An 18365-nucleotide genomic window follows, 5' to 3' on the forward strand; every position below is an offset into this window, starting at 1 on the left:
TCGGTGTGGTTAACGCATAGACAGGGTGGAGCTGTCCAGCAATTATTTGATTACGTTGGGGACACGGTAGGATTTAGCAGGATGTAGAAATCATTGCCTCGGGCCTGTTGTGGTGCCGCTTGTGCAGCCTCTCTCCTTCACGTAGTGAGGAAGCCTCGTGTTTTAACGGAGTGTTGGTGGGTAACCGTATGATGCAGATGAAAAAATGCAATCCCGTACATTCCAATTTCACATTTTCCTGCTGACCTTAATCTCTTTTTTACATCCTGTGCCTACAATATGGAACATTCTTAAATTCCTCTCTCAGCGAAATTGTAGTCGTCCCTTTAGGTCTCCTCCCCTAACAGATTTGGCGGAGACTGTTCTCTGAGCCGCCTGTGTGTTTTCACAATGCCCACTTCAGCCCTGCAGATTTTAATTGCTTTGTCACAGTCAGAAACCAACTTGGTAGTAAATGTGAGAACAAGAAATGCAAAAAAGTTGCAGGATGTTTTGGATGTACAAATGAGAAGTTTCACATGGAAACTGACCTGCTGTGCTTCCTTTGAAAAAACAGAGGGCATCATCACCTATGCGTACTGCCATGTGTTGTAAACTTTCATACTTTTACGTGGTGAAGTTTAGTAACAGCCTCTTTTATAGCTTCATGCACCTTTCCTTGTTTCTCTTCATAATGGCACCTAGAAATAAATAGGGATGGCTGACGTGTTAGAAGAACTCTGACACAGATTTTATTTTTCCCTTAAGGAATTTGTATTGTTACTTAACAGGTATGCTGTAGACAGTAAAGCCAGAGACTGTGGAGAATTGGGAAATTTCAGAAGCAACGTTTTTATCCGATAGGAATTAATGTATTGCCGAAAACAAGAAAGAATTTTTTAAATGGCTTTCAGACAAAGCAGAAGGGGAAAGTTTAACTTCTCACCTCATTCTGGGCTCTTGCAGCTGTGTGAGAAAGAGGCTAAGGGACAAATAGGGAAGAGAGTAGAAAGAAGAACCTGCAACAGCCCACTAGGAGGGCAGGTGAATTAATCAGTTCAATGATGACGCTAGTGTGTCAAGAAACAGGCTTTCAGGGGCGCCTGGGTGGCTCAGTCGGTTGGGCGTCCGACTTCGGCTCAGGTCATGATCTCGCAGTCCGTGAGTTCAAGCCCCGCGTCAGGCTCTGTGCTGACAGCTCAGAGCCTGGAGCCTGTTTCGGATTCTGTGTCTCCCTCTCTCTCTGACCCCCCCCCCCATTCATGCTCTGTCTCTCTCTGTCTCAAAAATGAATAAACGTTAAAAAAAAATTAAAAAAAAAAAAAAAAAAAAGAAACAGGCTTTCAGAGAAGGTTTGACCTGAGCTGATTAAATCTCAAGGGAAGCAGCCACATAAAAAAGTTAGCATAGAACCAATAAGATGCCATCGTCTGGTACCCTTTGTTGACATCTGAGGATTAAGAGAGAAAAGGAAGAGTTCTAATATTTGCTAGTACCTTCGAGGAAAAAAACCAATGTTTTAGTAAAACAAACTACCTGTTGCCCACCTTTTATTGGGTAAATTGTTTTTCTAAACTTTCCTTGTATCTGTTTCTGTAACAGTTTTTTCTACAAAAAGAAAGTGCCGAGATATTCTCCTACTGACCGTGTTGACAATACTCATTTTTCACATTGACTATGTCTTTTTTATTTTTGCCAATTTAGACAAATGAAATCTTGTTTTAATTTGTATTTCCCTGGATCCCTAGATCCCTGGACAGGCAATATAGCATGGTGCTTAAGAGTGATTCCGAACTGTAGAGCTATATGCTGTTTGCGTTGGAATCCCAGCCTTGCATTCTTGGTTGTGTGTCCCTGAGCAACTCCTTTAACCTCTGCCTCAATTTCCTCATCTGTAATCAGGGATAAAAATAGTACTTATCTCATAGGATTGTTGTGAAGATTGAATGAGTTGATAGCTAAAGCATTTAAAAAAACACCTGATCCCTAGTAAGCATTATGTATTAGCTATTGTTAGAGAAGTTGCAAAATCTTCTGTTTGGGAATTTCTTTTCTGTGAATTGCTTGTTAATTTTCCCTTTGCCCATTTTACTTTTGAATTTTTTACTTTTCTTATTGGTTTATAGGTGTTTTTATTTTAATATCAATCATTTGCCTGTTCTGTATATTGCAACTATTTTTTATCAATGTATTGCTCATCTCCTTTTTTGTTAAACAAATTTTAAATTATCATTTCAAATTCATCAATATTTTGCACATGGCTTTTGCATTTTGTATCTTAAGAAGACTTTCCTGACCTTGGGCTAGTCACTCAACTCTCATTTTGCATCCATTTTTTAAATATTCAAACTGATAAAAATCATACAGATTAAGTGAATTGTTATAACTAAACAGACAGATAAAACAAGACCTTCCTTATCCCAAGATTAATTAAATACTCTTTATTTTCATATTTTTTTTAATGTTTAGCTCTTTAATCCACCTGGAATGTATTTACACAGATGATATGTGGTAGAACTCTAAGTTCTTGTGCAGTTTTAAAATAGATTTAGGGGAGCGCCTGGGTGGCTGTGCATAGAGCCCACTTAAAAAAAATATTTAGTGGGGGGTGCCTGGGTGGCTTAGTCGGTTAAGCATCCGACTTCGGCTCAGATCATGATCTCACAGTTCGTGGGTTCGAGCCCCATATGGGGCTCTGTGCTGACAGCTCAGAGCCTGGAGCCTGCTTCTGAATCTGTGTCTGCCTCTCTCTCTCTGCCCCTCCCCTGCTTACGCTCTGTCTCTGTCTTTCAAAAATAAATTTTTAAAAACTGTAAAAAAAAAAAAAAAAAAAAGAAAGAAAAAGAAAAGAAAAAGAAATATTTAGGGGCACCTGGCTGGCTCAGTTGATGGAGCATGCAACTCTTAATCTTGGGATTATGAGTTTGAGCCCCACATTGAGTGCGGAGATTACTTAATATATATATAATCTTTACAAAGTAAATAAAATGGTATTTAAATTTTCTATTACAAACTCCAGCCACCTAGAAATGACCTTTATTGATAATTTAATACAGCCTTCCAATGTAGCTAATGTAATGTATTTGCTTTTATAAAAATAGAATCACAAGCATTATTTTGTAACTTACTTTTTTCACTTAATAAATTTACCATGTTCATAATTTCCAAAGATAATTACTTTTAATTGCTTTCCATGACAAACGTATCACAGTCCTCTTATACTAGTTTTCTAGGGTAGTCTGTGTAATGCACTGTTCTACCTATTCAAACTGCTCCTCCTCAAAATAAATATAATTGATCCTTGAACAACATGGGTTTGAACTATATGAGCTCACTTATGCGACAATTTTTTCAATAACTACAGTATACAGTATTGTAAATGTATTTTCCTTATTTTTTTGCATTTTCTCTTACAATTTTCCTTTTTTTTTAATTTTTTTTTAATGTTTGTTTATTCTTGAGAGAGAGACAGACAGAGCTTAAGTGGGGGATGGGCAGAGAGCAAGAGACACACACACACACACACACACACACACACACACACACAGAATCCAAAGCAGGCTCCAGGCTCTAGGCTCTGAGCTGTCAGCAAAGAGCCCTATGCGGGGCTTGAACTCACAGACCTCGAGATCATGACCTGAGTGGAAGTCAGTTAACTGACTGAGCCACCCAGGCACCTCTCTTACAATTTTCTTAATAACATTTTTTCCTCTTGCCTTACTTTATTGTAAGAATATGGTATATATTCATATATATAAGAATGGGTATACAGTGTATATGCTGTGTGTGTGTATATATATATATATATATATATATGAGTATATACCATATTCTTATATGTATATAAGAATATATGCCATATTATTATATATATGTGTATATATATGTATATATATAAACATATGAAGCACGCACTGACTGTTTATGTTGTTAGTAAGGCTTCTAGCCAACAATAGACTATTAATAAGTTTTGAAGGGTCAAAACTTATATACAGATTTTTGACCGTGAGGAGAATTGATGCCTCAACCCCTGCATTGCTCAAGAATCAACTGTACAACTTTATTAATATCAAGAAACTGACAGACTACCATAAGAAAAATTATGCTTTTATGATTTTATTATTTTTACTCCATCTGGAATTTGCTTTGGTCTAAGGTATGAAGTAGTAATTTAACTTTTTCTTTGAAGATTAGCTAATCATTCCTATTTACTTATATTCCAGAAGTTAATATAATATCTAGAATACAAATGACTGCCTCCAAATCGAGAAGATATTTAACTGAAAATGGACAAAGGCTATGAACAGTTCACAGAAGAAAAATAGCCAATGAATAAATTAAGAGATTCAACCTTAATAACTCAACAAACTATCCCTTTTTCCCAATTAATTGACAAAAATTTAAAAGGTTGTCAATAGGGGTGCCTATCTGGCTCAGTTGGTGGAGCCTGTGACTCTTGATTTTGGGGTCATGAGTTCAAGCCCCACATTGGAGTATTTTTAATAAATAAAAAAAATTTTTTTAATGTTTATTTATTTTTGAGACAGAGAGACATAGCGTGAGCAGGGAAGGACAGAGAGAGAGAGAGAGACACAGAATCCAAAGCAAGCTCCAGGCTCTGAGCTGTCTGCAGAGAGCTCGACGTGAGGCTTGAACTCCCAAACCATGAGATCATGACCTGAGCCAAAGTCAGACATTTAACCGACTAAGCCACCCAGGGGGCCCTATTAATTTTTTTAATGTTTATTTATTTTTGAGGAGAGTGAGAGAAAGAGAGACAGAGAGACAGAGCATGAGTGGGGGAGGGGCAGAGAGAGAGGGAGGGAGACACAGAGTCCAAGCAGTCTCCAGGCTCTGAGCTGTCAGCACAGAGCCTGACGCAGGGCTCAAACCCACAATCCATGAGATCATGATCTGAGATGAAGTTGAGTGCTTAACCAACTGACCTCCCAGGTGCCCCCTCAAGGCCCCACATTGGGCACGGAGTGTACAATAAATAAATAAATAAGTAAAGATCAATTGATAATATTCAGTATTGGCAACTCTTGATGGAAAGGGACTTCATTTGCTTCATTTGCTGTGTATGTATAGCTTTTATGGAGAATAATTGAGACCTACAAAAGTTTACACATAACTGAAGCAGAGCATAGAGCAGTGGTTAAGAGTGTGGACTCTGGGTTCAGACTTAATGCCTCCACTATTGTTACCCTAGACAGAGCATTCAAACTCGGAACCTCGGTATCCATTTAATTTCCTCAGAGGGTTGTTATGAGCCTTAAATGAGACTGCACATATAAAGTACTTAGTACAGTTCCTGGCACATAGTAATAAGTGTTAACTGTGTTATTTGTTTTATTAATAATTACTAACATTATGATAATAACCATGATGTTAGTATTACTGGAAAGCCATATTTTTTTCCTGAGATAAACCAATGCCTTCATGCTGTTATTCTCCATATTGAGAAACCATAATATTTCTGTTTTGCCTCTTTGAAGAAATGATTTAGTTAATAAGCAAATATGTATGCCTAGTGTTTCCTTTTTTTCTAGGAACTAATTACATTTCAATGTATGACAACAGAAAAAGAGCTAGTTTGGCTCAGAAGGTTTCTGAAAGTATTTTTCACTTGTGTTTTTGCATTTCCTGTCCATAGTTTGGTCCTGGATCCCCCATATCCTTTTTCTCATAGCACCTTGATCTTTGACTTTACTTCCAGTCAAAAATAGTTGGCTTTAGATCTTTTGTTCACTTAGATTTCCTTATTAAAAATAGTTGACTGGGGCACCTGGGTGGCTCAGTTGGTTAAGCATCCAACTCTTGATTTCAGCTCAGGTCTTGATCTCAGGGTCATGAGTTCAAGCCCCACGTTGGACTCCATGCTGGGCATAGAGCCTACTTTAAAAAAAAAAAATAGTAGACTGTCAAACTTTTCTTGAATATCAGTATTCCCTAATAGATGCCTTTGCCAAGTGTTAAAAATGAGTTTGTGGTTTATGCTTTTCTAAAATGCAGTTTTGTTTGTCAACTGAAGCTCTGGGAAAGCAACCAAAACATAGCATTCATATAGCCAGTGAACACTGTGGATCACACATTGTCTAGTCATAAATTTCAAGTAGATTGTGATTGATAGTATGTTTTCCAGGATCCTCAAGCATGGACTCTGAGAAGTTGTTATTATTATCCTGAATGGATTAAATGAATATAATGTCCTATTGATCATGTGACTTAGAATTTTAAAATGGGTATTCCTACTTTCACATTTTGGGGAAGGTTTTGGAATATAATTAGATATTTATAGTCTTCTTCAGACCTTCTAAATTTCTTTCAGGATTCTATATATGGTTTATAGTGAAAATTATAGTAACTTCTGGAGAAATGGAACAGAACATGGTAAGACTCCCATGAAAAATTCTAGCTGTATTGTCAATGTATTTGATAAAGGGCTAGCAACAGTGCTGAGGTTTGGCAGCCCTAAGTTCTTATTAAATTTGACCTCACTTTTGGCTCACAAGCCTTCCTTGTCAGCATTCTGCATCCTCAAATCCCCATGACAGAGGAGAACTTGACTTCTGAATGTATGGACTTGTCCCTATTCCTGAGCTTTAGCATCATAGGAAGGTAGTTTAAAGGCCAGTCATTGCTTGAATACTTAAAATTTAATTTTTAAGATTTTTAAGAGCAGTGTTCTTTATTTGCTTTTGACCTGCTGATAATTTTGGAACTGAGAGGAAAAGCAAATCTATTTTCTTACAGTCCCATGTCCATAAAGATCACAGTGATTGGCAAAGAAGGTAATAGTCCCACACGTGAGGAATTTGTTTGGTCTACAATGAGGGGGTCATGGTTAAGTGGTCCTGTCCCAGAGGAGAGGCACTAGAAACATGTCATACATACAATGATCTGAGAAGTGGGAAGGTTTGACCTAAACATGAAAAATGAGGCAAAGGATGTGAGTGTTCTCTTCTGAAGCTTAAGATACTGTTCCAAAGAGAAGTAAACATGTTCTGTGTGACTCTCAGAGAAGTATGAGACTCAAGGGTAGACATTATAGGGGACAAGGTTTACTTAGCCCAGTTTCTAACAATTAGAATTACCTTGAGGGGAAAAAGAAAAAGAAAAAAAAATACACACACACACACACACACACACACACACACATGTTTTCCAGAAAGTATTTTCAGCAGCACATGGGTGCTCCTGTCCATCAAGAGTATTGCAGCAGGAGATTATACATGCATCAGAGAAGGTGTTAGAGTAGATGGTCTCCAGAAGGACTCAAATCCTTTTCCAATACCGCATTTCTTTGATTTGGTGACAGTCATTCTTAATTAACAAGCATTCTTTTCAGCAAGTATTTCTATTCAGATATATGCTACACCTAAAATAGGCAAAACATTTTTTTGTAATTTGATATAATTAAACAAGATATCATTTCCATTTTATTTTTCAGACCACTCTTCCTAGATACTCAGTATTGATGAAGTATTCTGTTCAGTGCATTGTGGATCCACTGATTCAGAGTCATGGAGAGCAATTATTGTCTCTGAATTTAGATGCGGCCTACAGAACTAAACAAAATAGCTCTAATATAAATAACACTTTAACTATGACAAGAAGAAAAGGGGTGGCCTAATAATATCTGACCTTCCTATAGTCTTTTTCAATTTTTCAAAGTACTTTGATATATTATTACATTATGACAACAATTCTATACATTACTATCCCCACTTTATAGATGGGAAATTAAAGATTGATGAGGTTATCACTGAGATAAAGGCAGAACCTTAATTTAAACCTTGCTTTATCTTTGTATAAACTGGTTTTTTCTACAGTGTACCATGATGTCTCTCTAGAGAAATTTTTTCTGTATTAATGATTTTGAGTTTAAAAACTTGCCTCAGTGTTTAAGTTACAGATTTATTTTTCACTTGAAAATCATTCTTTTCTATTGTGGTCTTCTTTGTTTTTCCTCAACTCTCAGTTATAGAGAGTAAGGTGTAGCTTGGGATTAGAGTTACTTGAAAAGGACATCTTCCAGAAAGTTTTAAGCAGCATGTATTAGTCTATTAGAGCTGCTATAACAAAATACCATAGACTAGGTAGCTTAAACAATGGACATTTATTTCTCAACAGTTCGGTGGCTGGAAAGTCCAAGATAAGATACTATCTCATTTGGTTTCTAGAGGGGTCTCTGCTCCTGGCTTGCAGATGGCCACCTTCTCCCTGTGTCCTCACATGGTGGCAAGAGAGTGGATGGGCAGATTGTAGGAGAGCACAACTATACCATATGTGGCACTGCTACCTGGGTGACAGTTCTACTTGGAAAGGGTGGTTCATAGACAGGTTGTTGCTAAATGAAAGGTTTTTTAAGAGAGACTAAATCTGAGAATCTAACCCGGCCACTTTCATGGAATAAGAAATAAGGAATTTAACTCTAAGCCTTTGCTTTTGAGCCATCTTCTGTGGAAAGAGCAAAAGCAGAGGAGCTCTGGCCTTAGGCTGCCACTTAACTGGCCATTCATTCGGACACTTGTTAGCAGGATCTATAAGTGCCATGTAAACTGTTAACCGAATGCAAAATGATAAACCAGTTTTCATATCCAAAGAAGTTGTATAAGGGAGAGAGGAAGGGACAGTAACAGGCAGAACACAATGTGATAAGTGCCTAGTAGCATAAAGTGCTGTGGAATCTCAGAGGAAGAATGGCTGCTGCTGGAGGTGTTGTGGAGGACTTCAGAATTGTCATTTGAATAGGATCTTGAAAGATGAGTAGGTGTTGAGCAGTTTAATTTTGAAGACATTGGAGAGTAACAGGAAGAAAAATGATGATGTGAAAAATTCAGAAAGAGAGTGTTTCAGAAAGAGAGTGTTTCAGCGGGGATTTGGGATCAAGAAGGAGGAGGAATGAGGGTTAAAAACAAGTCCTTGGAATTGCTGGAAACTATTCATTCACTGAATGAATATTTGAGACTCTACTGAACATCTGATGATCCCTTATGATCATTGGTGATCCTTTTGACAGTACCTGATATTTGGGGAAACAAATTAACTATAATCCACCAAGATTTGAAAATGGATAATAGATGAGGAAATAAAGTCACCAAGCATAGATTACTCTTTTTTTTTTAAGTTTATTTATTTTGAGAGAGAGTGTGTGAGCAGGGGAGGGGCAGAGAGAGAAAGGGAGAAAGAGAGAATCCTAAGCAGGCTTTGTGCTGTCAGCACAGAGCCCAACACAGGACTCGAACTGACAAACCTTGAGATCATGACCTGAGCTGAAATCAAGAGTCAGACGCTTAACCAACTGAGCCACCCAAGCGCCCCAAGAATAAATTACTTTATAAAGAATCTGGTGACCTAGGAAAGCAGAGATTAGAGAAGTGGCTTTAAGAGCCTGGGTGGCTCAGTTGGTTAAATGTCCAGCTCTTGATTTTGGCTCAGGTCCCGATCCCAGGGTCATGAGATCAAGCCCCGTTTTGGGCTCCATGTTCAGCATGGGATTCTCTCTCCCTCCCCCTCCCCCTCTCCCTCTCCTTTCCCTCTTCCTCCCCCTGCCCCTCTCCCCTGCTCAAGCACACTCTTTCTCTTTCTCTAAAATAAATAAATGAATGATGGATGGCTCAGTCAGTTAGGTGTCCGACTCTTGATCTTGGCTCAGGTCATGACCTCATGGTTTCACGAGATGGAGCCCCCTGTCAGGCTCTTTGCTGTTGTCCACAGAGCCTGCTTGGGATCTCTCTCTCTCCCTCTCTTCCTCTCCCTAATCCCTCCCTCCCCCTTCCCCTCTCCTCCATTGCCCATGAGTGCTTTCTCTCTGTCAAGGTAAACATTTTTTAAAAAATTTTAAATGAATAGCTGAATGAATGAGAAGTAGCTTTAGTAGATAGATCTTTATTAAAGAATGGAGGGGTGGAGTGCCTAGGTGGCTTAGTCAGTTAAGTGTCCAACTACGGCTCAGGTCATGATCTTATGGTTCATGAGTTCCAGCCTCTTTTAGAGCTCTGTGCTGACAGCTCAGAGCCTGGAGCCTGCTTCGGATTCTGTGTCTCCCTCTCTCTCTGCCCCTCCCCTGCTAGCGCGCGCTCTCTCTCTCTCTCTCTCTCTCTCTCTCTATCTCTTTAAAAAATAAATAAACCTTAAAAAAAAAAAAGGAGGGGCACTTGGGTAGCTCAGTCAGTTAAGCTTCCAACTTCAGCTCAGGTCGTGATCTCACCATTCGTGAATTTGAGCCCCGCATCAGGCTCTGGGCTGACAGCTTGGAGCCTGCTTCAAATTCTGTGTTTCCCCCTCTCTCTCTCTGCCCCTCCTCCACTGACACTCTGTCTCTGTCTCAAAAATAAACATTAAAAAAATTTTTTTAAATAAATAAAGTATGGAAATCACTATGGTGCCTGACTGGCTCAGTTGGTACAATATGAAACTCTTGATCTCAGGGCATTGAGTTTAAGCCCCATATTGGGCATAAAGATTACTTAGTTAAAAAAAAATGGAAATCACTTATTTAAGCTATCTAACCTTGTGCAAGTTGCTTAACATCTATAAAACAAGGAAAATGCTTTGTCTGCTTTACAGAGATGTTAGGAAATTTGAGTGAAATAATACATGTCTACTCACTTTAAAAACCATAGCTCTACAAATGCATTATGCTTACTATAGCATTGTTTCAATTATTTATTTTTGCTTTGAAGTTCAGGGTTGCTTTCTCTTTTGTAAATGTGTAGGTTTCATGTTTCAGGGTATTAATAAAAAGCCAGAGTCTTAGTGATTCTTTTTTACTCCAGCTTAGAAATCTGAAGCTTTGTTTTCACAGTTCTGGGAGGTAGTGAGTATTAGAGTGATAGCAAAGGAAGCCTTCTACATGACACTTATGTCCTATTTGAAAACCAAAATCATCTTTGCTTTTGCTTTTTTTTTTTAAGAGGATTATAACTTGAAGAGGGTACCTGGCTGGCTCAGTCTATGGAGCATATAACTCTTGATCTCAGGATTGTGAGTTCTAGCCCCATGTTGGGTGTAGAGATTACTTTAAAAAATAAAATCTTTAGAGGTACCTGGGTGGCTCAGTCCATTAAGTGTCTGACTTCGGTTCAGGTCATGATCTTGGGGTTTGTGAATTGAAGCCCTACATCGGGCTCTCTGCTATCAGTGCAAAGCCTGCTTCCAATCCTCTGTCTCCCTCTCTCTGTCTGCCCCTACCCCTCTCTCTCTCAAAACTAAATAAAACATTTTAAATAAAGTAAAATCTTAAAAAAAAAAAAAAGAGGGTTATAACTTGAGGAAGTTGATTTCCCTCTCAATACTAGCATTTTTTAAAATCTAGGTAAAATTCACAGATCTCTGAATGTGGCTTTTGGTTAGATTCAAAGCAATATCCCTCTGCCTCCAAATAGTATATAAGAAATAGTGGCTGATACTTTCAGGAACATATCCTTGGGAAAGGACCTTGTATTATCTCTTCTTCAATCAGGAGGTTCTGGGAAGCAAAAACGCAGAGTGGATCTCTAAGAATCTCTAGGGCTATGTCTATTCTAGCTTGTTTCTGACCAGTTTTAGGCACATAACTGCACACATCAGTAGAGTAATTGACCTGTTAGAAGAAAAAGGGTTTGTTTCATTTGACTTTGCTAGTGAGAAGACTGTGTTATATTTCAAATAGTGATCTTTTTCTCATTACTAAATTACTTGCCTCCACTGTTTCCCAGACCAGTTTGAATTTTGATTGTATGCTTTCCAAACACAGCGCCTTTGCCAGGGCTAGAGTATTATTTCACAGGGATATCATCACCACTGATTACAGTGCTGCATATTATGTTTCAAGGATACTGAAACCTGGTTTCTCAGGGATCCATTTATATTTTCTCACCTTGTCCCCCACAAACAGGAAAAAATGCCACAGGGAAAATCACTGGGAAATTTTGGGGCAGAGAAAGATGTGTAAATGTCTGTGAATTAGAATTGGTTCTTATAAATGTAAGGATATGTACAGATTGCTCTGTGTAACCAGTGCTAGTGCAGAAAAAGCCTACAAGAAGGGCTTTGAAAGAAGTGATATTTAAGAATTATTGAAGGTTCGGGGCGCCTGGATAGCTCAGTCAGTAAAGTGTCCAACTTCGGCTCAGGTCGTGAATTTGCAGTTCATTAGTTCGAACCCAGCTTTGGGTTCTGTGCTGACAGCTCAGAGCCTGGAGACTACTCCAGATCCTTTGTCTCCCTTTTTCCCTGTGCCCTTCCCTCACTCATGCTCTGTCTCTCTCTGCCTCTCAAAAATGAAAAAACGTTAAAAAAAAAAAAAAAAAGAATTAACAAAGGTTTGGGGCACCTGGCCCACTCAGTCAGTAGAGCACGCAACTCTGGACCTCAGGGTTGTGATTTCAAGCCCCATGTTGGGTGTAGAGATTAATTAATTAATAAATAAATAAATAAATAAATAAATAAATAAATGTAAAAGAATGAAGGTGGGAACAAGAAAAGGAAATGAGTTCAGAAAGTGAGCATGGAGAGAGTTTGAGTGGGAAGAGATCATAAAGGCAGAGTGTTAAAAGCAAGCACGAAGAAGAAAGAAAAAGAAAAAGCCACAACCCAAAACTAGGAAAGCAGAGCAAAGAAAGGCATTCCTATGATGAAAATGCTTAGGATACCACCAAATAGAAACTCCCTTTGTTTATTTCTGGTCATTGCAGCTGCTTCCAGCCCAGAGAAATGAGAAGAGAGAGGTTTTTCTTCATGCCTGTGACCTTGGTGTTGAAGCTTTGCCTCCTTTTGCTCTGGCCTGCCATTGTAGACATTAGCATATATCAGTATGTGCTGAGTCAGGCACTTTGCCTGGAAATTCTACTTACCTTGAAATTCCTCAAACTATAGGTAATGAACCACATGCCCATATATAATTTACAGATACTCTGCCAAGTCATGAATTCAACTTCAAGTAGAATGGGTTTTTAAATTCTAATGTGTTTTTACCTGCAATTTGGCTGCCTGACTTAGCTGTTCTCCTTAGGGAAAAGGGGGGTTTTTTGGTTAGTTGGTTTGCTTCTTGTTTTTGCCGAGCTCCAGTTCTAAGTAGTCCTTTCGACAGCCTTCTGAATCCTCAGTGAGCAGTTCTCCATGTTTGGCTCCTGGATACTCTTCACTGAGCCTTGCTTTCTGGTCGCTCAGCCTGAGAGAGAGAATTCTAGTCAACCCCTCTGACTTGCTCTCTGATACTCATTGTGGTTCAACACATATTTGAGTGCCAATTATGGGCTGAGCACTGAGAAGGGGTAAATAATATTGTGCCAGTGGAATTTAGCTTGCATTCTGGTAAGTACTGTGATGCAGGTGTAAACAAGTGTACAGGTGCAGTGAGAAGGGATCAAATAGCCTTGCCTCAGGGTGTATCAGGGACCACAGTTAGAGAGGAAGCTGGCGTAGCACTGTGGCTTTAAGGAGCATGCTGGGAGTGGGATGCATGTTGTAGGCGGAGTAGAGCAGCATGTGCTAAGCGCTGAAGCACAAGAATATACCATCTTTGGGAGATGTAGCAACTAAACATGGCTGGAGGATAGGGTGCATCTGGGGGCTCAAGAATGGAATGAAAGGCAGAGACCAGACTCAGTGTCTTTCTTCCCCCAACAAACCTTAATTTGCCCTCTTAACTTCATTATCCCAGGGTTATAGCACTTTATTATACCTGCTACCCTCTGAGTTCTTGTTCTTTATCAAATTGTCCTTTCTACTTGACACTACCTTCCTATCTCACCCCTCTCTGTTGTTCTTTTAACCTACTATTAACTCCTAACCCTTTAAAAAGAAAATCAGGCGGCTGGGTGGTTCAGTCAGTTGACTTTGGCTCAGGTCATGATCTTGGAGTTTGTGAGTTCAAGCCCTGCATCAGGCTTGCTGCTGTCAGCACAGAGCCTGCTTCAGATCCTTTGTCCCCCTCTCTGTCTGCTCCACCCCCGCTCATACTTTCTCTCTCTCTCTCTCTCAAAAATGAATAAACATTAAAAAAATAGTTTCAAAAAAAAATCAACATTCCCCAACCCTGTTTTTTACAAAACCTGAACTTTATATGCCCCTTGGAAAGGTTTATGTCTGAAAATGGAAGGACTTTTTTTTATTGGACATTGACATAGGATTATACTGAGACCATGTCAGGACCAGAGGTCTTATCTTTGTATCTAGAACAGTCCTTAAACTATTACTGGTAAAAATCCAGGCTTTTACTTCTAATCCTTCACAGACCAATATTTTCATAAAATAAATAAAAATGAGTTATTAGAAAAATGACATACAAAATAAAAGCTGAAAAATTTTATTAGAATCAACAAATTACTCTGCTTAATGGTTTTAAAGTTTTTAAACATTTAACCTTGCCACAGACTGGTAACAGACCATTCACAAACCAGCTTCACTGGTCTGTGGATCACATACATTTTCGGCAGCACAGCTGTAGAATCCTCAATACAGCTTGTGGGTACACAGTAGGACCTCAGTGCATGTTTTGATTTGTAATGAGATGGCTACATGATTACAGTAGAAAAGAGAAAATAGCAGTAGCAGCTCTCCTTGGAGGGTTGGGGGAAATGATAAAGGGAGAAAGAATGCTGCATGTTACTCTCCATGTAAAACAAACTCTTTCTCATCACTCTCTCTGAACATTGTCGTTCCTTTGTTTCTGTAGCAAGAAGAAACATATTAGTAAATCACTTGTGTAGATTTCTGAGAAATAATAGTTTGATCTTGCCGATTATGCAAAACTTAACTCAGTGTTTGCAGATGTCAACCCATGTCTCTGAACTAGCTCTCATGAGCAAGGCTTCAGTTGGCTAGGATTGATTTCAAATACTAACCCCTGCTCTTTGAATCAAAGCATTATTTCTCCATTTTGTAATATGGACCATACTGCCAAATGCTTTCCCTGCCTCAGATTTTCGCTTCCTTTGGTATCTTCTGAATAGGGTAAGAAGTCTTTTTTTTCTTTCTTTTTTTTTTTTTTTTTAAAGTACACCAGGCATGGAGCCCAATGTGGGGCTTGAACTCATGAATGACTCTGAGAGCAGACTGGAGCTGAGATCAGGCATGGGATGCATAACCAGCTGAGCCACCCACGCACCCCAAAAGTTCTTTTTATCAAAAACTTTGTAACAAATTAGCCTTCAATGTCAATTAACATAATTTTAGCTTGCTTACAACACTGCAAATTCTCAATTCTTAAAAGCCAATTGTAAGGTCTTGAATCCCCTTCAAATAACAGGGATTCATGGTAGCATTCAGAAGATAGAAAAGCAGGTCTGTTTTTTAATATTCAGACATTTGGCTGCTTTTGAAGGATATTGTTATTTTGAAATATTCAAACTCAATATTTGAATGTAACTTACAACGGGAGTTTTATTATCATAAGTAGAATTTTGTATCCATCATGGATCAGTACAGCATCAATAACTCAGTACATCATCCTCATTCTCTGCTAAACATACCCCAGGAGAACATTGTTAGCAGACCAAAAAGATCACTTCCATGGCATATTTGGGGATCTGGCTGCCTTTCGCACCCTCTTATCAATTCCCTCAGCTCTTCCAGCTCTGGATACCTGTCCTCACAAAAAAATACCTAGGACCCTGCAGCTGCCTGAAGCCACTGTCTTTCTAAGAGTATATAGTGTAGACATATCTCTGAATGCTAGCTATGTTATTTACTAGCTGTGGGTTGCTTAGAAAGGTATTTAACTTTTGAGAGCACCACTGTTTCATGTGAATGTGAGTATTAAATAAGATTGGAAAATTTAAAAGAAAAAGAGCTCTTCCTACTGTGCTTGAGATATATATATATTGAATGTAGGTACTCAAATATTAGTTCTTTTACCCTGCCTCATCTTTCTTTGAGTACTAGCTTTAAGCAATGAATGTAGCCAGCTGCCAGATAAGGCTGGAGGCACTGTTTACCTTTTCCCTGGCCTTATACTGTCAGCAATTACTAAGTTAAACAAGACTGTTAGGAAGCCAGCTCTGAGAAATGCAAAAGAGTTAGGACTTCGTCCGCATTAGTAATGAAGCACTGATTAAGAATCGTTGTCTTTGAGACATCTGGTTGGCTCAGTGGGAAGAACATGTGACTCTTGATCTCTGGGTGGTGAGTTTGAGCCCTACTTTGGGTGTAGAGATTACTTAAATAAGTAAAACTTAAAAATAAAAAGAACTCTTAACCTTTTTAGCCATCCTTAGGCTAATGCAGTGAGTGAGGTTTTCCTTACCCTTGGAAGACTTTATAGAAACTCAGAAGAGAGACCAGAACCTTAATCTTAGACTGATCTGTTTTCCCAATCTTAACTAGGCCACACGCCTTAGCATTTGAACGTGGAAGAGACCAACCCTCAACTGGTGCTAGATCTGTTACTTGGACATTGTGGCTTTATCAATTTTATATAGTTTGATGTGGTTCGATAATTTCCAAAAAGTTTGACTAAGCTAGAATATGGTGTCTCTAGTCACACAAAGTGTCCTTTTTGTAAATATATTTTTTACCCGTCAAAGATATATAAAAGATCAAGAATCGGGGACCCCAGGGGTGCTTGGGTGGCTTAGCCTGTTGAGCTTCCTGACTCTTGATTTCAGCTAAGGTCATGATCCCAGGGTCATGGGATTGGGCCTTGCATCAGGCTCTGCACTGAACATGGAGCCTGCTTAAGATTCTCTCTCTTTCCCCCTGCCCCTCTCCCCCACTCACGTTCGCTCTCCCTTAAAAAAAAAAAAGAGAGAGAGAGAATCAGGGACCCCAAGAGTAAATGAATTCTGACCTGGGGAAAACACTAGCAAGCATAATCCGAGCTGGCATTCTATGATACCAAAGACAGCTGTATCCCGCAGTGTTTCGAACTGCCTTTCTAGCCTCTGGTCCTGGAAGGACTGCTTACCCTGTACCATGAGCTTAAGGATCATGACTTACTCATCTTCTGTCCCCCTGTCTTACATATAGTCTCTCCCTGATACAAACTGGGCATGCAGGATAGCTGATCTTGTCATAAATGTTAAGAATATAGACATTAAATCGGGTGGTCAAAAACTAACTTTACTGCTTACTGGCTTGCTGACCTTTGAGCAAGGTACTTGCCATCCCTAAACCATAGATTCCTCATTCATATACCAACTCTAATAATCAATGCCTATTTCATAGCATTGTGAGGATTGATTTAGATATGGATAAGGCACTTAGCCCCATATCTGGCACTCAGTAAATGTTAGCCATTGTCATTATACAATAAATAAGTGCTGAATGTAAAGATCAGCGGTACTGTTATGATTGTCTATGTTTCTGCCAAAGATCCTTACACTCAAGAAGTGTGTAACATGAATTATCTGGCAACAGAATTCTTTCCATTTCTTAGTAAAATCTTCCCCTTTCATTTCTTCTGTTCATTTAAACAGAAATTTACTTAGAAATGGCCCCCTTTAGGGGCACCTGGGTGGCTCAGTCATTTAAGCATCTGACTTCAGCTCAGGTCATGATCTCACGGTTCATGAGTTCGAGCCCCGTGTCGGATTCTGTGCTGCCAGATCAGAGCCTAGAGCCTGCTTTGGATTCTGTGTCTCCCTCTCTCTCTGCTCCTCACCTACTCACATTCTGTCTCTCTCAAAAATAAATAGACATTACAAAAAAATGGCCCATTTAATAAGGAATGTCTCATAAAGTATAGTGATTCTTATAACTGCTCCAGGTAATCTTATATGAAAGTTTTCATATTTTATTGTTTTTAAAATTACTTTGGAAAAAATAACAGCATGGGGTAGTGACATGAATATTTTTATATTAAGTATTTATTAACTTTGTCATGCTAAAAAAATATCCTAAACATTTCCAATTTCCATGGGAAAGTCCTCAGGGAGAAGAAATTTTTCCCTTTTTTTTTTTTTAATACCCCTAGTGATGTTTAGAAATTCAAAGGGTATTGTGGAGAAGCCGCAAAGAGACCCCACGTTTCAGTTTCTTGATGTTCTTTCTGTGCACAAAGAGAAACATTTGGGCAGATAGTCCACTGTTTGTTGTTGGTTCCCAAAGCACTGCCAAGGGAGACTTAATACTCTTGGGGTCTCTTCTTAGGCTCCCAAGAGGGAGTTGATGGAAGACGGTTTTAATCTACACCACCTTCAGTTTATTAGCTGTAGTGGTTCCCAAACATGTTTTTGACAGAGAAATGAACTCTGCAGGTCTCCTTGCAGTGTTTCTCTGTCCCTTTCTAGCACTGCAGCCAAGGGTTTTATTTTTTCCATAACAATTTTTTAGACATTTGATCTTTTTTTCTCACTGCCCACCTCTCTTCTTCCCCCTGCTTGTTTGTCCTCCTTTGTGCACACAAAATAGATAAGCTTCAATGACTGGTTTCCCTCTGAAAAATGTATTATTGCGAA

At 38.9% G+C, this 18365-nt stretch overlaps 1 protein-coding gene across 1 annotated transcript in view; it reads left to right on the top strand.

Moving 5' to 3' along the window:
• Positions 1-18365, top strand: part of PDE6D (phosphodiesterase 6D) — a 52346-nt gene that overhangs the window by 1379 nt on the left and 32602 nt on the right. The window lies entirely within an intron of this gene.

The sequence above is a fragment of the Lynx rufus genome, unplaced genomic scaffold (assembly GCF_022079265.1).
Source record: "Lynx rufus isolate CCGP_SWC_20201006 ecotype Redwood Valley unplaced genomic scaffold, mLynRuf1.p SCAF_2, whole genome shotgun sequence".
In the NCBI taxonomy this organism is placed as follows: Eukaryota; Metazoa; Chordata; class Mammalia; order Carnivora; family Felidae; genus Lynx; species Lynx rufus.